Raw genomic sequence first — 23,287 nt, 5'->3', positions numbered from 1 at the left:
GGTTCAGAAGCACATTTCCAAAAATGATTAAGTCAGCTTAAAATAGAGTGCTTAAATTGTTTTTTTCTATTTCTTAGGAGGTTCAGGGATCACTCCTGGTGATGCTTCTGCCGTGCTAGAAATTGTTTAGCTTCATTCAAGGCAAGGGCCTAACTACTGTGCTATTTCTTCAGCCCTATTAATAATGTTTAAATCTTTAAATGATTCTGAAAGCAAAAAAAATAAATGTGAATTACTAAGACAAATTGTGAAAGCTTTGCACAGTACATCAAATGTTTTTTTAAAAACCTCTGTCTTATAGATTTTGTAAAGGAGACAGTTTTGTTTTGTTTTGTTTTGTTTTGTTTTGGGGCCACACATAGTGGCGGCTCTCAGGCTCTCAGAGTCCTGGCTCTGCGCTCAGAAATCGCTCCTAGCAGGCTCAGGGGACCATATGGGATGCCGGGATTCTAATCACTGTCTGTCCTGGATCAGCTGCATGCAAGGCAAATGCCCTACCACTGTGCTATCTCTCCGGCCCCTAAAGGAAACAGTTTTTAAGGAAGAAGGAAAGAAAAGTTAGTTACTTGTGATGAGGATAATAGCCCAAAAATATTGGGGAACAGGCCATACCTGACCATGTTATGAGCTCACTCCTGGCTCTGTTTCCAGGTGGTAGGGAGCAATATGAGGTTTCAGGGATCACCCCAAGTCACCCATGTGCAGAACAAGTGCCCTGCCCATTATTCTATCTTTCCGGTGTTAACTAGTCAAGTTTTGATTCAGGAATGTACCCATGGGCATACTATTTGGCAGTGTTGATTAAGATAATTAACTTAATGGTTAGTCTCATCTGTAACAGGAATGAATTTCTTCACTATCATTTGGGATCAAATATAATGCTTAAGAGGTCCAGGGTTCCCACCAACAATTCTCAGCCAACTGAGCCAGTAATTTAGTGCAAGGACCAAGGATGAGATGCTGCTTGGGCTTTGCAGTTCTGGGGATACCTGTTCCACCCCAGCAATACTGGGGGCCTTTAGGACCACATCTGGCAGTGGTTGTACATAGTAATGCCAGTAGGCCATATGGCCCTGTGATTCAAACCTGAGTCAGACATGCCAAGCAAGTGCCCTAACCACTGTTATTACATCCTGGACCTTTCACTATCATTTTTATAAGTATTAGCTTACCTTCCATTTCTTTAAATATTTTTCACAGTGAGAAAAAGACAAGCTCTAGAGTCAGATAGGATAATATCGGAATTCTTATTTTACCACTGGTAGTTGTGTGACTTTTGATTTAATTCAATTTAAACTTAAGTGAAGTTTCCTAACCTGTACAATAGTAATAATAAATCTACCTCAATGAGATACTCTGAAAACTAAAGAGATAACTATAAAACATCTAGCACAGTCTAGCACTAGCTGACCTCTTCGCAAATTAAACTAGACACCAGAGTTCAAGATAATCTTGCTTGAAGTCTTATCCCTCCAATACATAATTCAAAAAAGTCAAGCATCAGGGCTGGAGACATACAACAAATAAACATTTACTCTGTACATAGCCAACCTGGGTTTGATCCCCTGGGACTCCACATGGTTTTCTAAACCCCACCAGAATTGTCTTTGAGCACAGATTTATTCCGAATTATAACCTAAGTACCTCCAGGCCCAAAATAAAAATAAATAAAAATAAAAATCCAAGTGTTTTTATTTTAATTTAAATCCAGTTCCATCTCCACACTGAGGAAGATCCTATACATGTTTAATTTTACCCCCTGGCTTGTGAGCCTCTAGTTATTCTAGCTTCCTTTCTTCCGATTGCTTTGTTTATATAGTTGACCATGAAATAGTACTACAGGTCTCTTTTATAAAGGAGACTCTCGTAAAAATGGGCCCTGTTAAACAACAAAAATCTATCCAAATATATTTGATTCATGTGTAAACTCTGTGCATAGCTAGGTGTAGCCCAAAATACATAAATATCTCACCTCTCATCCTCCTCACAAATTGATATTTAAAGGTGATGTTTATGTACTCTATCATGGGAGTGGAAGTGGAATTCAGATAGTTTTCCATTCTTTTCCCTTTTTGAGTGATTTCATACCACAGAAGTAAAGCTACAAATTACAAAGTGTAAGTCAAACTGAGAATTCTCTACTTCCTGGGTTAGTTTTCCTGGTCTACCTAATGAATCTGAAGTTTTCCCAACATCTCTGATCATGCACTCTTCCTCGATTAAAGGAAACTAAGAAGATGAAAGATTCCTTTATATTGTAGCCTGCTATTTCTGCAAACAGTAGCAGAACAAGACTCTCACCTCAGAAATATTTGACTCCTTTTTGTTTGCTTGTTTGTTTGTTTTATTGTTGTTTGTTTTTAGGCACATGCAGCATGCTCAGGGGTTACTCCTGACTTTGCACTCAGAAATCACTCCTAGCAGTGCTCAGGGGATGCTGTCAATTGAACCTGGGTTGACCACATACAAGTCAAGTGCCCTGCCCTCTGTACTATTGCTATGGCCCCAGAAATCTTTGACTTTTAAATCATATTTGTTGTACTCTTGATGGTCATTTTTAAGTTTCTTTTACTCTGACTTTTAGAGTCAGCTTGAGTGCAAACAGGCACGACTAAGAACAGTAACGGCCACAATGGTGTGTACTGACTCACTGACATTTCAAGCCATCTTGAAGCACTCCACATTGCCATTGTTGTACACTCAAAGAATTTTGTGTGCTCTACTAATAAGTACATATCCTGTAAATGCCACTACTCCCATTTCACAGATGAATCTGGGTACAATATCTTTGGTAACTGAAATAAAATTTGAGTTTTTAATGTTACTCCTACCTTCAGACCTATAGGCCAGTTTCAGTTGGTGATTATGTAACATAACTGCAGTAGAGTATTGATTGGAGTCATCAAGTGGTATTTAACAGTTAATTCCAGGACAAGCAGTTTATCTTTAAATGGTGCCTCTCCTTTGGTGATTTGTTAATAGGAGGGAAGAGACTTGCCTGAAAAGAATAAAGTCATGAAGGCAACACACATCATTTATGTTATGAAAGCCATACCCACACCTGCTTTTGGTTATTGAGAAGTAAAATAATCTGAGGAATCCATCAACCCAACCTTTTCTGTGCTGCTGGCACATGGATAAAGCTCCACACTGCTTCTCAAAAGATACCCTCCTTTTCCAACTCCCTCGTGGGGAGGAAGTTCCTCATGCCCTTAGATATCCCCTTCCCTTAAGGACCCGCCCAGCGCCTGCTAGAAGGAGTACTAATGCAGATTCAAGTGATAGTCTCAAGTGCTTTGCTGCCCACATTCCACTTGATTTGATTTATTCAATATCCATTTAAGTATTTGATATAATTATCAGTCCCTGCTCTAGAAATCAACTTGGGCTGCCATAATGAAATACATACTGGGAGACATTAAGCAATAGATTTTTTTGCTATGTCCCACATTTTTGCATTTTTGGCCACCAGAAGTTCAAGGTCAAGGACTCATCCCCTGGTTCTCTGCCTGTCTCACAAATGGCCACCATGTTCATATATATATATATATATATATATATATATATATATATATATATATATATATATATATATATATATATATATATATATGTAGCCTTTCCTCAGAGACTATGTAGAGATGATGAGAGAAATACCAGGCTTATGGGTATCTTTTCTTTTGAGAAACTAATCTTACCTAACCACACATAAATCCATTTATGATCTCACTTGGTCTTCTTTCCTTTGACATCTTCAGATATATTTACACTTTACATCTATACTTTAAAATAAAATAAATAGGGCCAGAGAGATAGCACAGCAGTAGGACATTTGTCTTCATGCAACCGATCCAGGACAGACAGTGGTTCGAATCCTGACATCCCATATGGTCCCCCGAGCCTGCCAGGAGTGATTTCTGAGCACAGAGCCAGGAGTAACCCGTGACCACCACCAGGTGTGACCCAAAAACCAATAAACAAATAAAATAAACTTCACTGTTTGGAGGAAAGAAAGAAATTTCACTTTTTTAGAGTTGAAGCTAAGAGGAAACAATAAATACCGTATTTTCCGGCGTATAAGATGACTTTTGAAACAAAACAACCAAAAATCAGGGTCATCTTATGCGCCGAGTATATCCCGAAAAATGTTTCAATATGCCGCAAAACGAAAATTGTCTGAATATTGCCACAATACGAATTTTCCAACTCGATCCTGCACCAATCACTGCCAGGCTGCTCGGACCGCCTCTCTGACTCAGCCAACCCAAGCAGGCTTTTGAGGCATGCAAATGAGACGATGTTCTGCACCAATCACTGCCAGGCTGCTCGGACCGCCTCTCTTAACTCGGCCAATCTCAGCAGGCTTTTTATGCATGCAAATTAGACGATGTTCTGCACCAATCACTGCCAGGCTGCTCGGACCACCTCTCTAACTCGGCCAATCCCAGCAGGCTTTTTATGCATGCAAATCTACACTGTCAAAAGCTGCTCAGATTGGCCAGAGTCAGAGAGGAAGTCTATGACAGTAGAACCTTTGGACCTTTGCTTGTTGTGATTGGCTCACTATGGTACATACAGTTGCAGCACTGGAATGTTCTGTCTGAGAAAGCGAATATAGGCCTAAACCTATATTTTCACTGCAAAATTAGGGGGTCGTCTTATACGCCCAGTTGTCTTATATGCCGGCAAATACGATAAATAATAAGAGGAAATAATCCTTGGAAGAAGAAATAGAGTTCTGATTGTTGTCGTCCCCCCCAAAGTACACAAAGGTTAGGTCCCAACTTCTGTACATTTGGGATAATCATCTTTTTTCAGTAGAGAAAAGTTAAAGCAATCTGGGGGCAGAACGATAGCGTTGCAGGTAAAGCATGCAGCCAAGCCAAGTTTGATCCTTGGCTTGGTCCCCTGAGTACCTCCAGGCATGACCCCTTGAACAAGAGACAAGAGTACCCCACTGAGCACCACCAGGTGTGGCCAAAAATAAAAAATAAAAAAAACTAATCATTTAAAGTAACCATATTCTAAAAGTCCACAGACAAAAACTGTATAAATCAGGGGCATTCCACTTTTTTTAAAGAACCTGTTATGAATCCTCCATCTATGACTATTTGGAATTTGTTTTATTCTTTTCAGCTTTTTAACTTCTGAATGGTGGTGTTTCTTTGCATAAAATTTAAAAATTTTTTTACATGGCCAGAGCAGTATCATGCTAGGTAGAGCAATTGCCTTGCATATAGCCCACCTGGGTTCCGTCCCCAGAACCCCATATGGTTCTCTGAACCCCCACAAGTGATCCCTGTGCACAGAACCAAGAGTAAGCCTTGAGCACCATTGGGTGTATGACCCAAAAATAAAAATTTCCTTAAGTGTTTTTTACACCTTGCACCTCTTAGATGTATTGTCCTGTTCTTTATGATGGGAAGGAAGCAATGAAAACTTATTTTTAGAGTATGACCCTTGGACCAACTGTGTCAGAATCACCGGGAATATTTGTACAAATACAGATTCCTAGGCCTCCATTTAAGTCCCCCAAAGTGGGAATCACAGCCTATATCTTTCACAAGTTCCAAGGGCAATCTTGGGCACATTAAAGTCTGATAACAATTGACAAAATGTTTTTGAACATAGACTTTGAAGACCTGGATTTGAATCCTACTTTAGCCTTGTTATCTTTATCCCTCTTATCTTCCTGGAAAGATTCTTGAACTCAGCTTTTTCATTTCCTGTCTGCAAACTTGTAGGCAGACACTGTGTTTTGACCTTTTTTCCAACTGTAGCCCCCGATTTATACAGTTTTTGTCTGCGGACTTTTAGAATATCCTGGAGGCCAACAGGGGACTCTCTTGCCCCTGTCTGAGAAATGCTGAGTTGGAGCAGACTCTATAGAGATGAACTGTTGGTTTTGAATCTTGACTAGACTCAAACTGTTTTGAGGCCAAATCTGCTATGATTTCTTCACCTGTAAAATAGAAAGTTGCCTTCATGTGATTGTTGTAAGTTTTAAAAGAAGTTATGTAGGGGCCAGAGAGATAGCATGGAGGTAAGGCGTTTGCCTTTCATGCAGGAGGTCATCAGTTCGAATCCTGGTGCCCCATATGGTCCCCTGTGCCTGCCAGGAGCAATTTCTGAGCCTGGAGCCAGGAATAACCCCTGAGCACTGCCGGGTGTGACCCAAAAACCAAAAAAAAAAAAAAAAGTTGTGTAAATGGATTGAAATATGAGCAAAAAGGTTATTTTGTAACCATCCTAAGGTAAAATTTAGAGACTGTCACACAACTTGGAAAGTAGAATGATTCTAATATCAAGTGACAAGAATCATAGAATGCTAGGGTTTCCCAGTCTGCACAGAACAGCCCTCCACGACAAGGAGTTATCTGATTCAAAATGTGGGTCATAGGACTAGAGATAGTACAGCCAGGAAGGTATATAGTCCCCTGCTCACCATCAGGAGTGAACTCTAAACACAGAGCTAGGGCTAAGGCAATGACCAGTGGCCAAAAAATAAATAAATAAAAAGTAAGTAGGGGGCCGGAGGATAGCACAGTGGTAGGATGTTTACCTTGCATGGGGCCAATCCAGGATGGACTTGGGTTCAATTTCCAACATCCCCTGTGGTCCCCTGAGCCTGCAAGGAGCGATTTCTTTTTCTTTCTTTTTTTTTTTTTTAATCATTTATTGACAAGTATGGGAACTGGCAGGAAGCATGGCAAAGAGTCCTGAAATTCAGGGAAAGGAGGCTGGATTTAGACCTTGAGCAACACTGACCTGTAGAAGTTAGTAAAATCATAGAACCAGTTACTCTATAGATCAGGGGTGGCAAACACGTGGCTCTCGAGCCACATGCGGCTCTCGGCCAAAATGAATGTGGCTGTTGCCTCTTAACATTATTTTGTATACTGTGGCTCTTTGCCTGATTGGATTTTGTTCTACTGCTTCTGAGGAGGGAGGGACCTCTGAGGAGAGATCTCTGAGCGTGTAGTCCCGTCTCCCATCCCTCGGAAACAATTGCACGGGCCAGCGAGCGGGGGACCCGTGTATCACATGTTGGGTCACTTCTGGCCATGAGTTCTTAGTGTGGAGGATGCAGCACACCCTCACCATCAGTCACTGCAGGATGTTGACCCTCACTCCAAATGGCAAAATGCAATATGTGTTTCATAGATTATTGTTAAAATGAGATGCTTTTGTGGGAGTGTTTGTCTGTTTTGGCAGGTCACTGCGTGGTGTGGCTCTCTGACTCTCACAGATTAAAATTTTGGCTCTTTGTGTCGAACTTGTTCGCCACCCCTGCTATAGATTGAGGGAGGAGGAAGTACAGCAAGGGAAAAGGCAAAGGCAGAGAAAAAGAGAAACACATTAATGGAGGCAGAATATGGATGAGATACCCTGGAAGAAAACTCAAAAGGAAAAGAATTCAGGTAGAAAAATCAAAATGCAGGAGCTTTAAATATGTGTGTGGGTTATTTTTTTCTACTTGTCCTTTTAAATGCTCTGGACACTTAATTTATTTTTATTGTGGGCAAAGTGAATTACAAATCTTTCAGAGTAATAATTTAAGGCACATAGTAGTAATGAATGAGGGGCATTCCCACCACCAGTGTTGTCCTCCCTCCACTCCTGTTCTCAGCATGCGTCCCTCTTCCCCCTCCTCTACCCCCTATAATACTAGTGCAGCTGTTCCCCCCCCCCCCACCATGTACAGCTTGATGTAGATTGGGTATCATTTCTGTTGTCGTTGACTTTGGATTTTGTGTTAAATTCTGATCATTTTTTATTTCCACCAAATGGACATACGACTGTCTGGTCTTGGTACCATCCATTTTTCTCCCTCCAAATATGATTCTGATCAAATTGATTCCAGTAATGTGGCTCTATTGTAAATATAAGAAGGGATATGGAAGGAGTCTGTCTAGGTGCTTTGAAGAATAAAGGGGAAAGAAGAAAAAAGGAAGAAAAAGTAATAAAACGAAATAAAAGGAGACAAGACAAAAACAAACTAAAACGAAACAAAAAACCAATATGGGAGTAACGAAAAAAAAGTACAAAAAAGATTAAGAAAAAAAAAAAGAGTAAACCAAATCCAAAACCATCTGTTATGAAAAAACAAACCAAAAAAAAAAAAAAAAAACAAAACGAAAAATGAGAGAAAAAAAAAAAAACAGACCAGCAACTTCTTTTTTTTTTTTTTTTAATTTTTTTTTTATTTAAACACCTTGATTACATACATGATTGTGTTTGGGTTTCAGTCATAAAAGGAACACCACCCATCACCAGTGCTACATTCCCATCACCCAAGTCCCAAATCTCCCTCCTCCCCCCCCAACCCCCGCCTGTACCCTAAACAGGCTCTACATTTCCCTCATACATTCTCAATATTAGGACAGTTCAAAATGTAGTTATTTCTCTAACTAAACTCATCACTCTTTGTGGTGAGCTTCCTGAGGTGAGCTGGAACTTCCAGCTCTTTTCTCTTTTGTGTCTGAAAATTATTATTACAAGGGTGTCTTTCATTTTTCTTAAAACCCATAGATGAGTGAGACCATTCTGCGTTTTTCTCTCTCTCTCTCTGACTTATTTCACTCAGCATAATAGATTCCATGTACATCCATGTATAGGAAAATTTCATGACTTCATCTCTCCTGACAGCTGCATAATATTCCATTGTGTATATGTACCACAGTTTCTTTAGCCATTCGTCTGTTGAAGGGCATCTTGGTTGTTTCCAGAGTCTTGCTATGGTAAATAGAGCTGCAATGAATATAGGTGTAAGGAAGGGGTTTTTGTATTGTATTTTTGTGTTCCTAGGGTATATTCCTAGGAGTGGTATAGCTGGATCGTATGGGAGCTCGATTTCCAGTTTTTGGAGGAATCTCCATATCGCTTTCCATAAAGGTTGAACTAGACAGCATTCCCACCAGCAGTGGATAAGAGTTCCTTTCTCTCCACATCCCCGCCAACACTGTTTATTCTCATTCTTTGTGATGTGTGCCATTCTCTGGGGTGTGAGGTGGTATCTCATCGTTGTTTTGATTTGCATCTCCCTGATGATTAGTGATGTGGAACATTTTTTCATGTGTCTTTTGGCCATGCGTATTTCTTCTTTGTCAAAGTGTCTGTTCATTTCTTCTCCCCATTTTTTGATGGGGTTAGATGTTTTTTTCTTGTAAAGTTCTGTCAGTGCCTTGTATATTTTGGAGATTAGCCCCTTATCTGATGGGTATTGGGTGAATAGTTTCTCCCACTCAGTGGGTGGCTCTTGTATCCTGGGCACTATTTCCTTTGAGGTGCAGAAGCTTCTCAGCTTAATATATTCCCATCTGTTAATCTCTGCTTTCACTTGCTTGGAGAGTGCAGTTTCCTCCTTGAAGATGCCTGTAATGTCCTGTAGTGTTTTGCCTATGTGCTGTTCTATATATCTTATGGTTTTGGGGCTGATATCGAGGTCTTTAATCCATTTGGATTTTACCTTTGTACATGATGTTAGCTGGGGGTCTAAGTTTAATTTTTTGCAAGTGGCTATCCAATTGTGCCAACACCACTTGTTGAAGAGGCTTTCCCTGCTCCATTTAGGATTTCCTGCTCCTTTATCAAAAATTAGATGGTTGTATCTCTGGGGAACATTTTCTGAGTATTCAAGCCTATTCCACTGATCTGAGGACCTATCCTTATTCCAATACCATGCTGTTTTGATAACTGTTGCTTTGTAGTACAGTTTAAAGTTGGGAAAAGTAATTCCTCCCATATTCTTTTTCCCAATGATTGCTTTAGCTATTCGAGGGTGTTTATTGTTCCAAATGAATTTCAAAAGTGTCTGATCCACTTCTTTGAAGAATGTCATGGGTATCTTTAGAGGGATGGCATTAAATCTGTATAATGCCTTGGGGAGTATTGCCATTTTGATGATGTTAATCCTGCCAATCCATGAGCAGGGTATGTGTTTCCATTTCCGTGTGTCCTCTCTTATTTCTTGGAGCAGAGTTTTATAGTTTTCTTTGTATAGGTCCTTCACATATTTAGTCAAGTTGATTCCAAGATATTTGAGTTTGTGTGGTACTATTGTGAATGGGGTTGTTTTCTTAATGTCCATTTCATCCTTATTACTATTGGTATATAGAAAGGCCATTGATTTTTGTGTGTTAATTTTGTAGCCTGCCACCTTGCTATATGAGTCTATTGTTTCTAGAAGCTTTTTGATAGAGTCTTTAGGGTTTTCTAAGTAGAGTATCATGTCATCTGCAAACAGTGAGAGCTTGACTTCTTCCTTTCCTATCTGGATTCCCTTGATATCCTTTTCTTGCCTAATCGCTATAGCAAGTACTTCCAGTGCTATGTTGAATAGGAGTGGTGAGAGAGGACAGCCTTGTCTTGTGCCAGAATTTAGAGGGAAGGCTTTCAGTTTTTCTCCATTGAGGATAATATTTGCCACTGGCTTGTGGTAGATGGCCTTCACTATATTGAGAAAGGTTCCCTCCATTCCCATCTTGCTGAGAGTTTTGATCAAGAATGGGTGTTGGACCTTATCAAATGCTTTCTCTGCATCTATTGATATGATCATGTGGTTTTTATTTTTCTTGTTATTGATGTTGTGTATTATGTTGATAGATTTACGGATGTTAAACCAGCCTTGCATTCCTGGGATGAAACCTACTTGATCGTAGTGGATGATCTTCTTAACGAGGCATTGAATCCTATTTGCCAGGATTTTGTTGAGGATCTTTGCATCTGCATTCATCAGTGATATTGGTCTGTAATTTTCTTTTTTGGTAGCGTCTCTGTCTGGTTTAGGTATCAAGGTGATGTTGGCTTCATAAAAGCTATTTGGAAGTGTTTCTGTTTGTTCAATTTCATGAAAGAGTCTTGCCAAGATTGGCAGTAGTTCCTCTTGGAAAGTTTGATAGAATTCATTAGTGAATCCATCTGGACCTGGGCTTTTGTTTTTCGGCAGACATTTGATTACTGTTTTAATTTCATCAATGGTGATGGGGGTGTTTAGATATGCTACATCCTCTTCCTTCAACCGTGGAAGATTATAAGAGTCCAAGAATTTATCCATTTCTTCCAGGTTCTCATTTTTAGTGGCGTAGAGTTTTTCAAAGTAGTTTCTGATTACCCTTTGAATCTCTGTCATATCAGTAGTGATCTCTCCTTTTTCATTCCTGATACGAGTTATCAAGTTTCTCTCTCTCTCTTTCTTTGTTAGGTTTGCCAGTGGTCTATCAATCTTGTTTATTTTTTCAAAGAACCAACTTATGCTTTCGTTGATCTTTCAGATTGTTTTTTGAGTTTCCACTTCGTTGATTTCTGCTCTCAGCTTTGTTATTTCCTTCTGTCTTCCTATTCTTGGGTCCTTTTGTTGAGCATTTTCTAGTTCTATTAGCTGTGTCATTAAGCTACTCAGGTAAGCTCCTTCTTCCTTCCTGATGTGTGCTTGCAAAGCTATAAATTTTCCTCTCAGTACTGCTTTTGCTGTGTCCCATAAGTTCTGAGAGTTTGTGTCTTTATTGTCATTTGTTTCCAGGAACCTTTTTATTTCCTCCTTGATTTCATCTCGGACCCACTGGTTATTGAGCATGAGGCTGTTTAACTTCCAGGTGTTAAAGTGTTTCTTCTGAGTCCCTTTGGAGTTCACAAATAATTTCAGAGCCTTGTGGTCAGCGAAGGTAGTCTGCAAAATTTCTATCCTCTTGATCTTATGGAGGTATGTTTTATGTGCCAGCATGTAGTCTATCCTGGAGAATGTCCCATGTACATTGGAGAAGAATGTGTATCCAGGTTTCTGGGGATGGAGTGTCCTATATATATCCACTAGGCCTCTTTCTTCCATTTCTCTCCTCAGGTCTAGTATATTCTTGTTGGGTTTCAGTCTGGTTGACCTGTCCAGTGTTGACAAAGCCGTGTTAAGGTCCCCCACAATTATTGTGTTGTTGTTGATATTATTTTTCAGATTTGTCAACAGTTGTATTAAATATTTTGCTGGCCCCTCATTCGGTGCATATATGTTTAGGAGAGTGAATTCTTCCTGCTCTACGTACCCCTTGATTAATATAAAATGTCCGTCTTTGTCCCTTACAACCTTCCTGAGTATAAAGTTTGCATTATCTGATATTAGTATGGCCACTCCAGCTTTTTTATGGGTGTTGTTTGCTTGGATAACTTTTCTCCAGCCTTTTATTTTGAGTCTATGTTTGTTCTGACTATTCAGGTGCGTTTCTTGTAGGCAGCAGAAGGTTGGATTGAGTTTTTTGATCCATTTAGCCACTCTGTGTCTCTTAACTGGTGCATTTAGTCCATTGACGTTGAGAGAAAGAATTGTCCTGGGATTTAACGCCATCTTTATTTCAAAATTTGGTGTGTCTTTTGGGTAGTCTTGTCTTAGATTAGGTCTTTCAGTTTTTCTCTTAAGACTGGTTTTGTGTCTGTGAAGTTTTTGAGCTGTTTTTTGTCTGTGAAACCATGTATTCTTCCATCAAACCGGAAAGTGAGTTTTGCTGGGTATAGTATTCTGGGTGAAGCATTCATTTCATTCAGTCTTGTCACAATATCCCACCACTGCTTTCTGGCATTGAGCGTTTCTGGTGACAGGTCTGCTGTAAATCTCAGGGAAGCTTGCTTGAACATGATTTCCCCTTTTGATCTTGCTGTTTTCAGAATTCTGTCTCTATCTGTGGGATTTGTCATTGTGACTAGGATGTGTCTTGGGGTGGTTTTTCTGGGGTCTCTTTTGGTTGGTACTCTTCGGGCATGCAGGATTTGATCACATATATTCTTTAGCTCTGGAAGTTTCTCTTTAATGATGTTCTTGACCATTGATTCTTCCTGGAAATTTTCTTCCTGGGTCTCTGGGACTCCAATGATTCTTAAGTTGTTTCTGTTGATCTTATCATAGACTTCTATTTTCGTCTGTTCCCATTCTTTGACTAATTTTTCCATTGTCTGCTCATTTGCTTTAAGTTTTTTGTCCAATCTCTCCTGCTGTATGGAATTGTTATGTATCTCATCTTCCACAGCACCAAGTCTATTCTCAGCTTCTGATACCCTGTCCCAGAGCTTATCCATTTTGTCATTCACTTCGTTTACTGACTTTTTCAGTCCTGTTAGTTGACATGTTATTTCAGTTTGGAGTTTTGTCATTTCTGCCTTCATATTTTCTTGGTTCTTATTAGTGTTCTGTTCAACTCGATCCATGGTTTCTTGGAGTCTGTTGAGCACCTTCCATATTGCTAGTCTAAAGTCCTTATCTGAGAGGTTGATTAGTTGTTCAGTCATTATCTGGTCCTCAGAATTGTCATCTTCATTCTCTATGTCTGATGCTGGCCTGCGTTGTTTCCCCATTGTCACACTTGTATTGTGGGTTTTTCTACGTGTTGTGGTGGTATTCATTGTCTATATGATGTAGGCAGCACACTCCTCTGGCTCCTCCCTTTCTGGATGGGCTGACTTGCCTCTAAGGGAGGGGAGTCCTCCGTGGATGAAGCCTCACACTGGGTCAAATCTTAGGCCCGAGCATGCAACAGAGAAGACAGTCCAGAGAGAAATGTTTGCTTCTGTGATATAGCGCCGTTCTTAGTGTGATTTTTCCTTCTTGTTGCAATGGAGTTCTTTCCTTAGAAAGAGTGCACGGCCGCGTAGCGAAGCGGAGCGGCCGTGCTCCTCTGAGCCTCTTTTTGCCCCACTCGCAAGAGTTTCACGCAAGAGGACAGTAGACAGACATAGACAGGTCACACTCACAGTCTTTCACAGCTGAGCCCCACTGGGCCGGTGTACTTTTGCGGATTTTCCCCGCCTGGTGTCACACACAGGGAGCCAGCTTTTGCAAAGGTTAGCCGGTTTTTATGCTCTGAAGTCCCTCCCTGAAAATGGCGTCTGGGCGAGCAAGGTTTCTGGAGGCTCTTTTTGCCCCACTCGCAAGAGTTTCACGCAAGAGGACAGTAGACAGACATAGACAGGTCACACTCACAGTCTTTCACAGCTGAGCCCCACTGGGCCGGTGTACTTTTGCGGATTTTCCCCGCCTGGTGTCACACACAGGGAGCCAGCTTTTGCAAAGGTTAGCCGGTTTTTATGCTCTGAAGTCCCTCCCAGCAACTTCTTAAAAAAGGGTAGTGTTTCTTAGGGTTGTATTTCTTTCTTTCTTTCTTTCTTTCTTTTTCTTTCTTTCTTTCTTTCTTTCTTTCTTTCTTTCTTTCTTTCTTTCTTTCTTTCTTTCTTTCTTTCTTTCTTTCTTTCTTTCTTTTTTTTTTTTTTGCATAGGCACAGTAAACATTGGGGAAATTGGAATGGGAATTCCCTTGGCCTAAGAGATACAGGGTTTTTGCTAGGAGCAATTTCTGGGCTTGGAGCCAGGAGTAACCCCTGAGCACTGCTGAGTGTGGCCCAAAAAAAAAAAGTTATGCCATTACTGAGAAACATGACTTAGAACAGGTAAATGATGCTGGTGAAGTCAGATTCTAAGATGTAGAAGTCACTGCATATAGAAGTTGCTGGTGAGGTTGGATCTCAGGCAAGTAAAGCACTCACGTAGAATACCAGCCACTTCAGAAGAGTAACTCCAATTTTTGTAGATGGAAAATGGATATTCATATTAGGGGAGAGTACTGTGTGGACTTTGTGTCAGCTAATCAGGTAGGATATGAGAGGGAATTAAAACAGGGTGTGCCCTATATTTATTGCAGCTTTATTTACAGTAGCCAGAATTTGGAAACAATCCAGATGCCCAACAACAGATGAGTGGCTAAAGAAACTGTGGTACATATACACAATGGAATACTATGCAATTGTTAGGGGAAAATGAAGTCATGAAATTTTGTGCACATGGTTGGGCATGGAAACTATTATGCTGAATGAAATAAGTCAGAAGGAGAGAGACACACACAAAATAGTCACACTCATCTGTGGGATTTAAGAAAAAATAAAAGAAAATATGTTGATAATACCTAGACAATAGAGATGGGTGCTGGAAGGACTGGACCATGATATGAAGCTTACCATAAAGAGTGATGAGTACAGTTAGAGAAATAACTACACTAACATTGATCATGACAGTGGTAGCGAGTGAGAGAAATAGAGTGCTTGTCTTGAATACAGGCAGGGGTGGGAGAGGAGGGAGAAAGGAGATGAGGGACATTGGTGGTGGGAATGTTGCATTGGTGAAAGGAAGTGTTCTTTTTTATGACTTCACTCCAGAAATACTGAAATCCAAACACAATTATGTTTGTAATCATGGTGCTTAAATAAAGATATTATTTTTAAAAATTTAAAACAAAAAAATAAAACAGACTGTGTGCTTCTGTTTTTAGTGACGACAGGGTAAGGGAATTAGGAAAAGCAGAGTATCTGTGTGCTCTGGGTGTCAAAACAGGATGTGTGTTTAAGGTGATTAGCTCCAGATTGGTACTAGATAAGTGTTGACTTCTGTTGTTATTTGCTGTTATATAAACAACAGAGACATAGACTTAAGCATGGTGCCTAAATCATAAATGTAGAACTGATGGTGATATTATTAGGAAGTCAAATATCTTTAAGCAATCTATCATATTACTCCAGCTCCTACTTAAAACATTTTTTGAAATGTTAACAACTTTGTTTAAATTTTTTCCAAAATAAAATACACCGGAATTTTATGCCTCACATCTTCATAACCATTTCCTGCTGAGTTTTTACAGTGAAATTAGATTTCAGTGAAAACAATACGATGTTAGAATTAATGGAAACCTTACTCTTCTACTTAAGTATACATGCAATCTAAGTATACATGTAATTAATTCCACTCCTTCCCATCTCAGGCCCCAGGTCTGTAATACAAGAGGATCTTGTGCAGTAAGGAGTAGGTTCTAAGCAATTTAGATCCCTTCCACCATTCCCTCAGTGAGCAGCAGTATTTCTGAAGAGTGAAGCGTAAATAACCATCTCCCAGCACCTCTCTCAGCAGACAGACTATTGCAGGTGATAGCATCAAGTGGGAAATGGTACAAACTTGCTTCCCTGGTGCTTCAAGGCTTACAGGGGAAGTCAGACAACAGGAAGGCTGCTCCATATCTGCCTTAGGTTTGTTAGACCTATTGCAGAGGGCTGTTGAGTGTTTTCCTAATATCTTGCCTTTTAGGAAATATTCATCAATATCTCGCCCTATTCTTCAGATGTGAAACAATGTTAAAATTGTGATATTCTCTGTTATTGAAAAGGGCAAACTTACCTTGTTATTTATTATTATTTTATTTATTATTTATTATTATTATTTTCTAAGATTATGCTTTTGATTAATTTGCACAGATGCCATTCTGAATTTGCATTCCATGTGCTTTAAAACTGTCATTTTTATTAGTATAATAGAAGTGACAGTGATTTAAAGTGGCTGATGTTTTTATCTACTTTTCTGTGTTGTAGTCTGGTGCCTTGAAGACACTTAATTTGCTTAATATCTGTATTGTTGTTGTTGTTGTTTTTAAATAGTGAAAACAAGGAGAATATGTAGTTACATCCTGTTCATGCTGCCAATCTTTCTCATCCCAAGATTGAGACCTCTTTTATTTACACCAATGAGAGAACCTTGTTTGACCATATTTTGTTAGATATATTAGCAAGAATTCATCAGATCTCAGTTAAAGGTTCATCTCACTTTAGGAAAAGAAGTTTGAAGTTTTCAGTTAAAGACTACAGAAAGCTTAGTAGAAAATTGGAGGCGCTAAGATAGCGATCTTGTGGACACAACACTTTCCACCTGAGAATGCCAGTAATTGGAAAGTGTAGCAGAATCAAGTTGATGACCTGGAAAGCCAAGATAGGATTAAGAAATGTCATCCTAGTGGGGGTTCTTGAGGTAGAGACAGGAATAAATGGAATTTTCCCTCTTCCAATAGATTACGGGTGTGGGATATGATAGCTTTGAACTCTCCTCCTCACGTGTCAGTGCTCATCCCATTTTCCAAAAGCTCTGTTACCCCGAGCAACTCCAGAAATAAGTAACTCTGGAAATCAGTAGCAAACCCATGGGTCACTATTTTTGATGCGCTTTAAACTAATTTTCAGGGTTAAAAGGAGATTTTAAAAATCACACATCTGAGACTGAGGAGATTCTACAAGCAAGCAATGCCTTGTCTTTGTGAGCAGCCATCTATGATTCCCCAGTCCCACCAGGAGAGATCCCTGAGCACAGAGCCAGGACTAAGCCCTGAGCACCGCTGGGTGTGGCCTCAAAACAAAAAATTAAAAGTACAAAAATAAAAATTCATGCATTTGTATATTATTTGACTTGGGTAACTAGACTAGACAGATGTCACTGCTGGTGAGAGCTAGCAAGTGGGATTTTAGAGCATCACTGTTCCAAGAAGCAGATGGTTTCTATAGAAGCCTGATGTCATTTACTGTCTCTTCTGAAGCTGAATAAAGGTGGTTGAACTAGAAGATAAAGCTGAGCTAAAAGTGGTAATTCTTGGATATGTAAAGACCTTTAATGTGTTCTCATGTGGAATTTGATTTGCCCTTTTTTTAAAGTGCTGTCAGACATTTAACTGAATTTTCCTAAAATTCTTTCCTGAACAAATTTGCCAGGAAAGAAAAAGGATTATTTCATTTGATGGTGTAATGATTAATCCTCCCAGTTGGGTAAGCCAAGTGAGCTTCCGGCAGAAGATTGTTTCTGCAGCTTTGAATACATATTAATATTGCAGACGGTGATCTGTGCAGATGGGTGATCTGTGACCTCACTGAGGGATTCATTTGTATTATGGACAATTCTGTAACAAAGTTAGTTTCCTTTGAACACTTCAGTTCATTTTCCATATTCATAAAAATGAGATGTTTTTGTGATTTAATTTCTTTGGAGTATCAATTCAAACATACCAAATCTCAATTAGAAACTGGTCATAAGTGATAAGTTGATATAGTCAGGTGTGCATTATATGCCCTAATGAAAGCAAACAGATGTGTAGGGTTCTGGAAAAGACTATTCTAAGTCACAGTGTAACCCAGTTTGGTAGATGACCGTGTCATAGTTATTAACAGTCTCCACTGCATTATAGAACTAAGGATTATTGCAATCTGAATTTCAGTAAAACTTCTTTTTGTGGGTCCTTTGTAAAGTTAACAGTTCTGTTTTATAGTAACAAAAGTCGAAGTGTACTTATTATTAAAAAAGTTATATACCCTAGCATTACTTGCTCTTTAAAGAGATGGTGTATGAGAAATTATAATGGATGTTTTTGTAATTTTATTTCAGAGCATTTTTATGGGACTTGGAAGATAGCTCAAAGGGCTGGAGTGTAGGCTTTGCATATTGTGTGACCAGGTTCTGTCCAAGGTACCACATGGTTCCCCAAGCACCTTCCTGAATGCTCTTTATTCTCGTTGTTTGTTTATTTGTGTTGGGGTGCCAGGTGACCTAACCTGGAGATTCAGGGACTCTTGTTGCCTCAGAGCTCAGGAGTGCCCCTAGCAGTAGTCAGGGGACTATGTGTATGTATGATGCCAAGGATTCTAACTGGAGCACTGGGTGTAACATAAGCACCTTCGCCCCTGTGCTATCTCTAGGTTCTTCCTTTTCATTTTGATGTTTTTTTCATGATTACTTTCAACATTTCTCATTGTGATCCAGAGAGATAGTACATGAGTTGAGGTCCCAGGCATCAACATATAGTCCACCAACCATGGCCAGCCCTAGAACCGGAAATAGCCACTGAGTACTGCCAGATGTAACTCCAAAATCAAAATTAAATAAGTAACACATTTCCCAATGAGGTGGTAGTGGTATTTTAGGAAAAAATACCTTTATTTTGAAAATTATCACTTACTAGTCGGGAGAGCTTTCTGAATTTATATATAAATATGAAAAATGTTAAAAGAAATGTTAAGAAATTATATCCCTTTATAAATTTATAGTATTTTTAAACTATGTTATTATTGTGGTTTAGGTAATAGTGTTTGAGTTTAGACTTCTGATGTACAAAGTTGCTCCATGTAACCACCACTAGCAAAGTGTTCAGAATCCTCTAAACTATTTTCCCTCTGTTCTGACCTTTCTCACCATCCAACCTTCCACTATTTATTGGTTGCCTGTTATGGTTTAGGTTCATACTCCTTTTGCCACCTCACAGACCCTACCTGTGCTCCTGTGTTATTCCAGTCATCCTCATCATTCCTCACTATTCCCTCCCTCAAAAGTTGGCACTCTCAGGTCTGTATAAATTTGATATACCCAGGTTCTGGAGGAATAATACAGCAAATAAGGCATTTTCCTTGCACTTTGCCAACTGGGTCCAATCCTTGGCATGGCATATGGTTTCCTGAACACTGCTGGAGGGATTTTTTCATGTCCAGAGATTTTTATTCCTTCCTGGACAGTTTTTGTTGTTCATGCATAGTGATAGTTCAGCCTTATCTATTATCTATTACTGTCTTTAGTACCTTTTCACTTTTTAAAAAATCACGGTATATTTCCACAATTAAGCTAGAAATTTCAAATCTCTATTTCTCTGTCCCCTCTCTTTTTTCCACTGCAGACAAAGAGTTACTTTTCCCTCACGTTTCAAGTCAGAATGATAGGGTGCCTGGGTTCTGGATTCAATCACAGCATATGGTCCCCTGAATGTTTGGCCAATTCGGGCCCAAAAGCAAACTATGTGATACACTGCTGTTGCTATTTTTGAGTTCTTCCTATTCCTATCATTGTAACTGCAAATTAAACATCTTAACATTCATGTGTTCTTACTCTCCAACTTTTTGCATAGTTCCATAAATTGGCTTTTAATTTAGTTGCTAATTTAATATACCAGTACATTAATTTTAAAGAAAGTTAATCTTTATGAGAGGGTCAGCAAGGTAAGCATATGATGTGCATGCAGAAAACCAAAATGCAATCCCTGGCATCACATGGTCCCCACAGTACCACCAGGAGTACCACCATGTACAGAGTGGAAAGTAGCCCCTGGGCATTGCCAAGTGTGGCCACAAAGAAAAAAAACATAAAATATAAGTTGTACTTAAAGAGTTAATAAAACTGTCTTTTATTTTGCTTAGTTCCTCAAAGGTAATCTGGCATAGTTCCCAGACAAACCCCTAAGGTAAAGGTCAAGGTGCAGTGTGTAAAGTAAGGTGCAGAATTTGAGCCTCTTGTATCTTACCCAACTTGTAGTTTTCCAGAATTCAGTGGGATCTATAGTTCATCAGAGCTTCAGAACATAATTAACAGACTGAAGAAGACCCTGTAGACTTTCCTCTAATGGGGAATTGTATGAGTGAGTACAGTGGGTGAGTCTTAAATATTTCTTCTTTAGGTTCCATATTTTGTTGTGAGAAGCCCTTAAGAGTACAGTCCTACATTTCATATATGTGGAAACAGGCTCATAAGCTCAAGGAATTGCTCACAAATGATTGGCACAGCTCTTTGAGTGGCTTTCACAGTATCTGGGGCTTATTATAAATAACCTATTCCCTGGAAGGCAAACAGGCACACCAGGGTAGTCATGGTTTCTGAATAAGCTTTTCACCAATACTTTTTGACAAATAGAAAAGAAAGCTTTCTTTTAGAAATAATGAGGAAACTGAAGGAAGAAAGAAAAGAGCTGAAAGCAGAGACTACAGAAATTAGGAACCTAGAAACAGCTTCTTAAGGAAACCACTCGAGTTGACTTTATAATAAAAGAATGTCTGGAGTTTAATAATCTTCCTCTTAAGGAGTTTTGATATTTTAATCATTTTATATTTATTGCTTAGAAATCAGAAAATGGTTTATATTAACTTTCTGCCAGCAAAGATCCTTTTCCTTCTCTGGAAGTTTATTGATAACTACTTGTAATACTTATAGTCTTTTTTTAATTGTATTTATGAATATTTTTTATTTAAACAACTTTATTACATACATGATTGTGTTTGGGTTTCAGTCATGTAAAGAACACCACCCATCACCAGTTCAACATTCCCATCACCAATGTCCCAAATCTCCCTCTTCCCCACCCAACGCCCGCCTGTACTCTAGACAGGCTTTCTATTTCCCTCGTACATTTTCATTATTAGGATAGTTCAAAATGTAGTTATTTCTCTAACTAAACTCATCCCTGTTTGTGGTGAGCTTCATGAGGTGAGCTGTTACTTCCAGCTCTTTTCCTTTTGTGTCTGAAAGTTATTGCAAGAATGTCTTTCATTTTTCTTAAAACCCATAGATGAGTGAGACCATTCTGCATCTTTCTCTCTCTCTGACTTATTTCACTCAGCATAATAGATTCCATGTACATCCATGTATAGGAAAATTTCATGACTTCATCTCTCCTGACGGCTGCATAATATTCCATTGTGTATATGTACCACAGTTTCTTTAGCCATTCATCTGTTGAAGGGTATCTTGGCTGTTTCCAGAGTCTTGCTATGTTATTTATAGTCTTGACACTAAGTGGTGCCTGCTACTGCCTGCCTAAAGAGTCACTTGGCATTGTAGATGCCCCTTCAAGTTACATTTATTTCATGAGGCTCCATATTATGAGGAGCCAGCATTGTTTGGAGTTCCTCTTGAATTGATGACCTAGAGCAGCCAATTATAACACATCATACTTTACTGTTGAGGACTCCTTTGCATACACTACCCTATTGTTTCATAGTAGTGATTTCTTCCCACCTTGCCAACAATCTCCCAAAAAACCTCAAAACCAGACCTTGTAACAGAACCTCCACTTCATTGCTTTTTCTCAATAGAGATACCTCTGGCTCTGCCAGCTTTGAAAAAAATATTTTTAAAGTTATACATCCAGAAGATTTCATAAGTCCTCTTTTTCTGTTCAGTCACATGCAAAATTTCCACACTGAAAGATTGATAAGAAGCTATTCCTTTTCCTTTAGATCTGCTCACTCAAATCAAGAGGTGATAGATGGTCTGCTGACACATGATCAAACCAAGTACGACTTTCTTTGTTGTTTGCTTGTTTGTTTGGGGGCCACACCCGGTGGCTCTCAGGGGTTTCTCCCGGCTCTGTGCTCAGAAATCACTCCTGGCAGGCTTGGGAGATCATATAGGATGCCAGAGATAGAACCTGGGTTGGACACATGCAAAGCAAATGCCCTATCCGCTGTGCTATCACTCCAGCCCCCTAAAATCACTTTTAAAAACTTGAAAATGTCATCATAGCTCACTGCCTATTGGAAATCTAGAAATGACATGTAATAATATGGAAAAATGTTTCCTTCTTTCTATTTGCACATAAAAAGGGAAAGGGCACAGAGAGATAGAGAATAGGGTTTGAAGTGCAATTCATTTAAGCTCCACTAGGACTACTCCCTGAAGACTCAGCTGAGAGTAGCCCCTGAGTACCACCAGGTGTATTCATCCACATCCCATAAAACACTAAAGAGATAGAGTTGGTAAAGATATGAGTGTAATTTAAATTAAGACAATGCAATGCCCATAGATCTTCCTTGTCTGTTTTTCCTTTCCCATGTACTTCCAGACCCATTGACTTCCATCTCCGTTAACCCTCTTTGGAACCTAGCTTTAATAGGAACACTTTCAGGAGACACCGAAACCACTAAATATGGCTGACTTCAAATTTACTTAATTGATCAATTCAATGAGATTTTCTAACTAGGCCGTTTTTTTTCTAGCAATATTTATAATGACTTTCAAATATCTGAAAGTATTTTATAGCTTCATACTTTTTTGAGCAATAGAATTGACAGTTCAGAATGTGGGGAAGAATGAAAATAATTGCTACAAGCAATAAGAAGGCAGTACTAAGATTAAGATAAGATTGAGAACACAAAACATTATGGGTGATCATACTCTGGAATATTCTTGACTGTATGTTTCTGATTCACCTTATAGATAAGATCAAGAAGAATGAGGAGCTTTCTTTTCCTTTTGCCTTGTAAGGTGCACACTCAGAAAAAGGTTGACACTTTTGTCTTCAAAAGACCTTTCTGGCCCCAATTTGTCTTATCTATTACACAGTTGCTTAACTTCCTTATTTAGGTAATCTAATCTCAATTTTATTAATAATTCTTTCCTAACTACTTTAATAAATATTTAACACATAGTAAATAGCATATATTATATGTTAAATACTATAAATATTTAATACTTTCTATAGTAATGAAACTGTCTATACTCAATCTGCTTATTTACCAAATATTTGGGTATATTTGTCTTTAACCATTCAACTCCCTCTGCCACTACCATCACCACCTCCTACGTAAAATAAAAGTTTTACACCTTGACTGTTATTCTCAAGCTTCTTTCTGAACCTACCATACTGCCTCAACAAAACTGGATTTTCAATATGAATGAATGAGATACTTAGAAAGATCA

At 39.0% G+C, this 23,287-nt stretch overlaps 1 protein-coding gene across 1 annotated transcript in view; it reads left to right on the top strand.

Moving 5' to 3' along the window:
- Positions 1–23,287, top strand: part of PEAK1 (pseudopodium enriched atypical kinase 1) — a 101,232-nt gene that overhangs the window by 28,308 nt on the left and 49,637 nt on the right. The gene's annotated exons all lie outside the window — the stretch shown is intronic.

This window comes from Suncus etruscus, chromosome 1 (assembly GCF_024139225.1).
Source record: "Suncus etruscus isolate mSunEtr1 chromosome 1, mSunEtr1.pri.cur, whole genome shotgun sequence".
Taxonomy (NCBI): domain Eukaryota; kingdom Metazoa; phylum Chordata; class Mammalia; order Eulipotyphla; family Soricidae; genus Suncus; species Suncus etruscus.
This window is presented reverse-complemented; position numbering and strand designations above follow the sequence as displayed.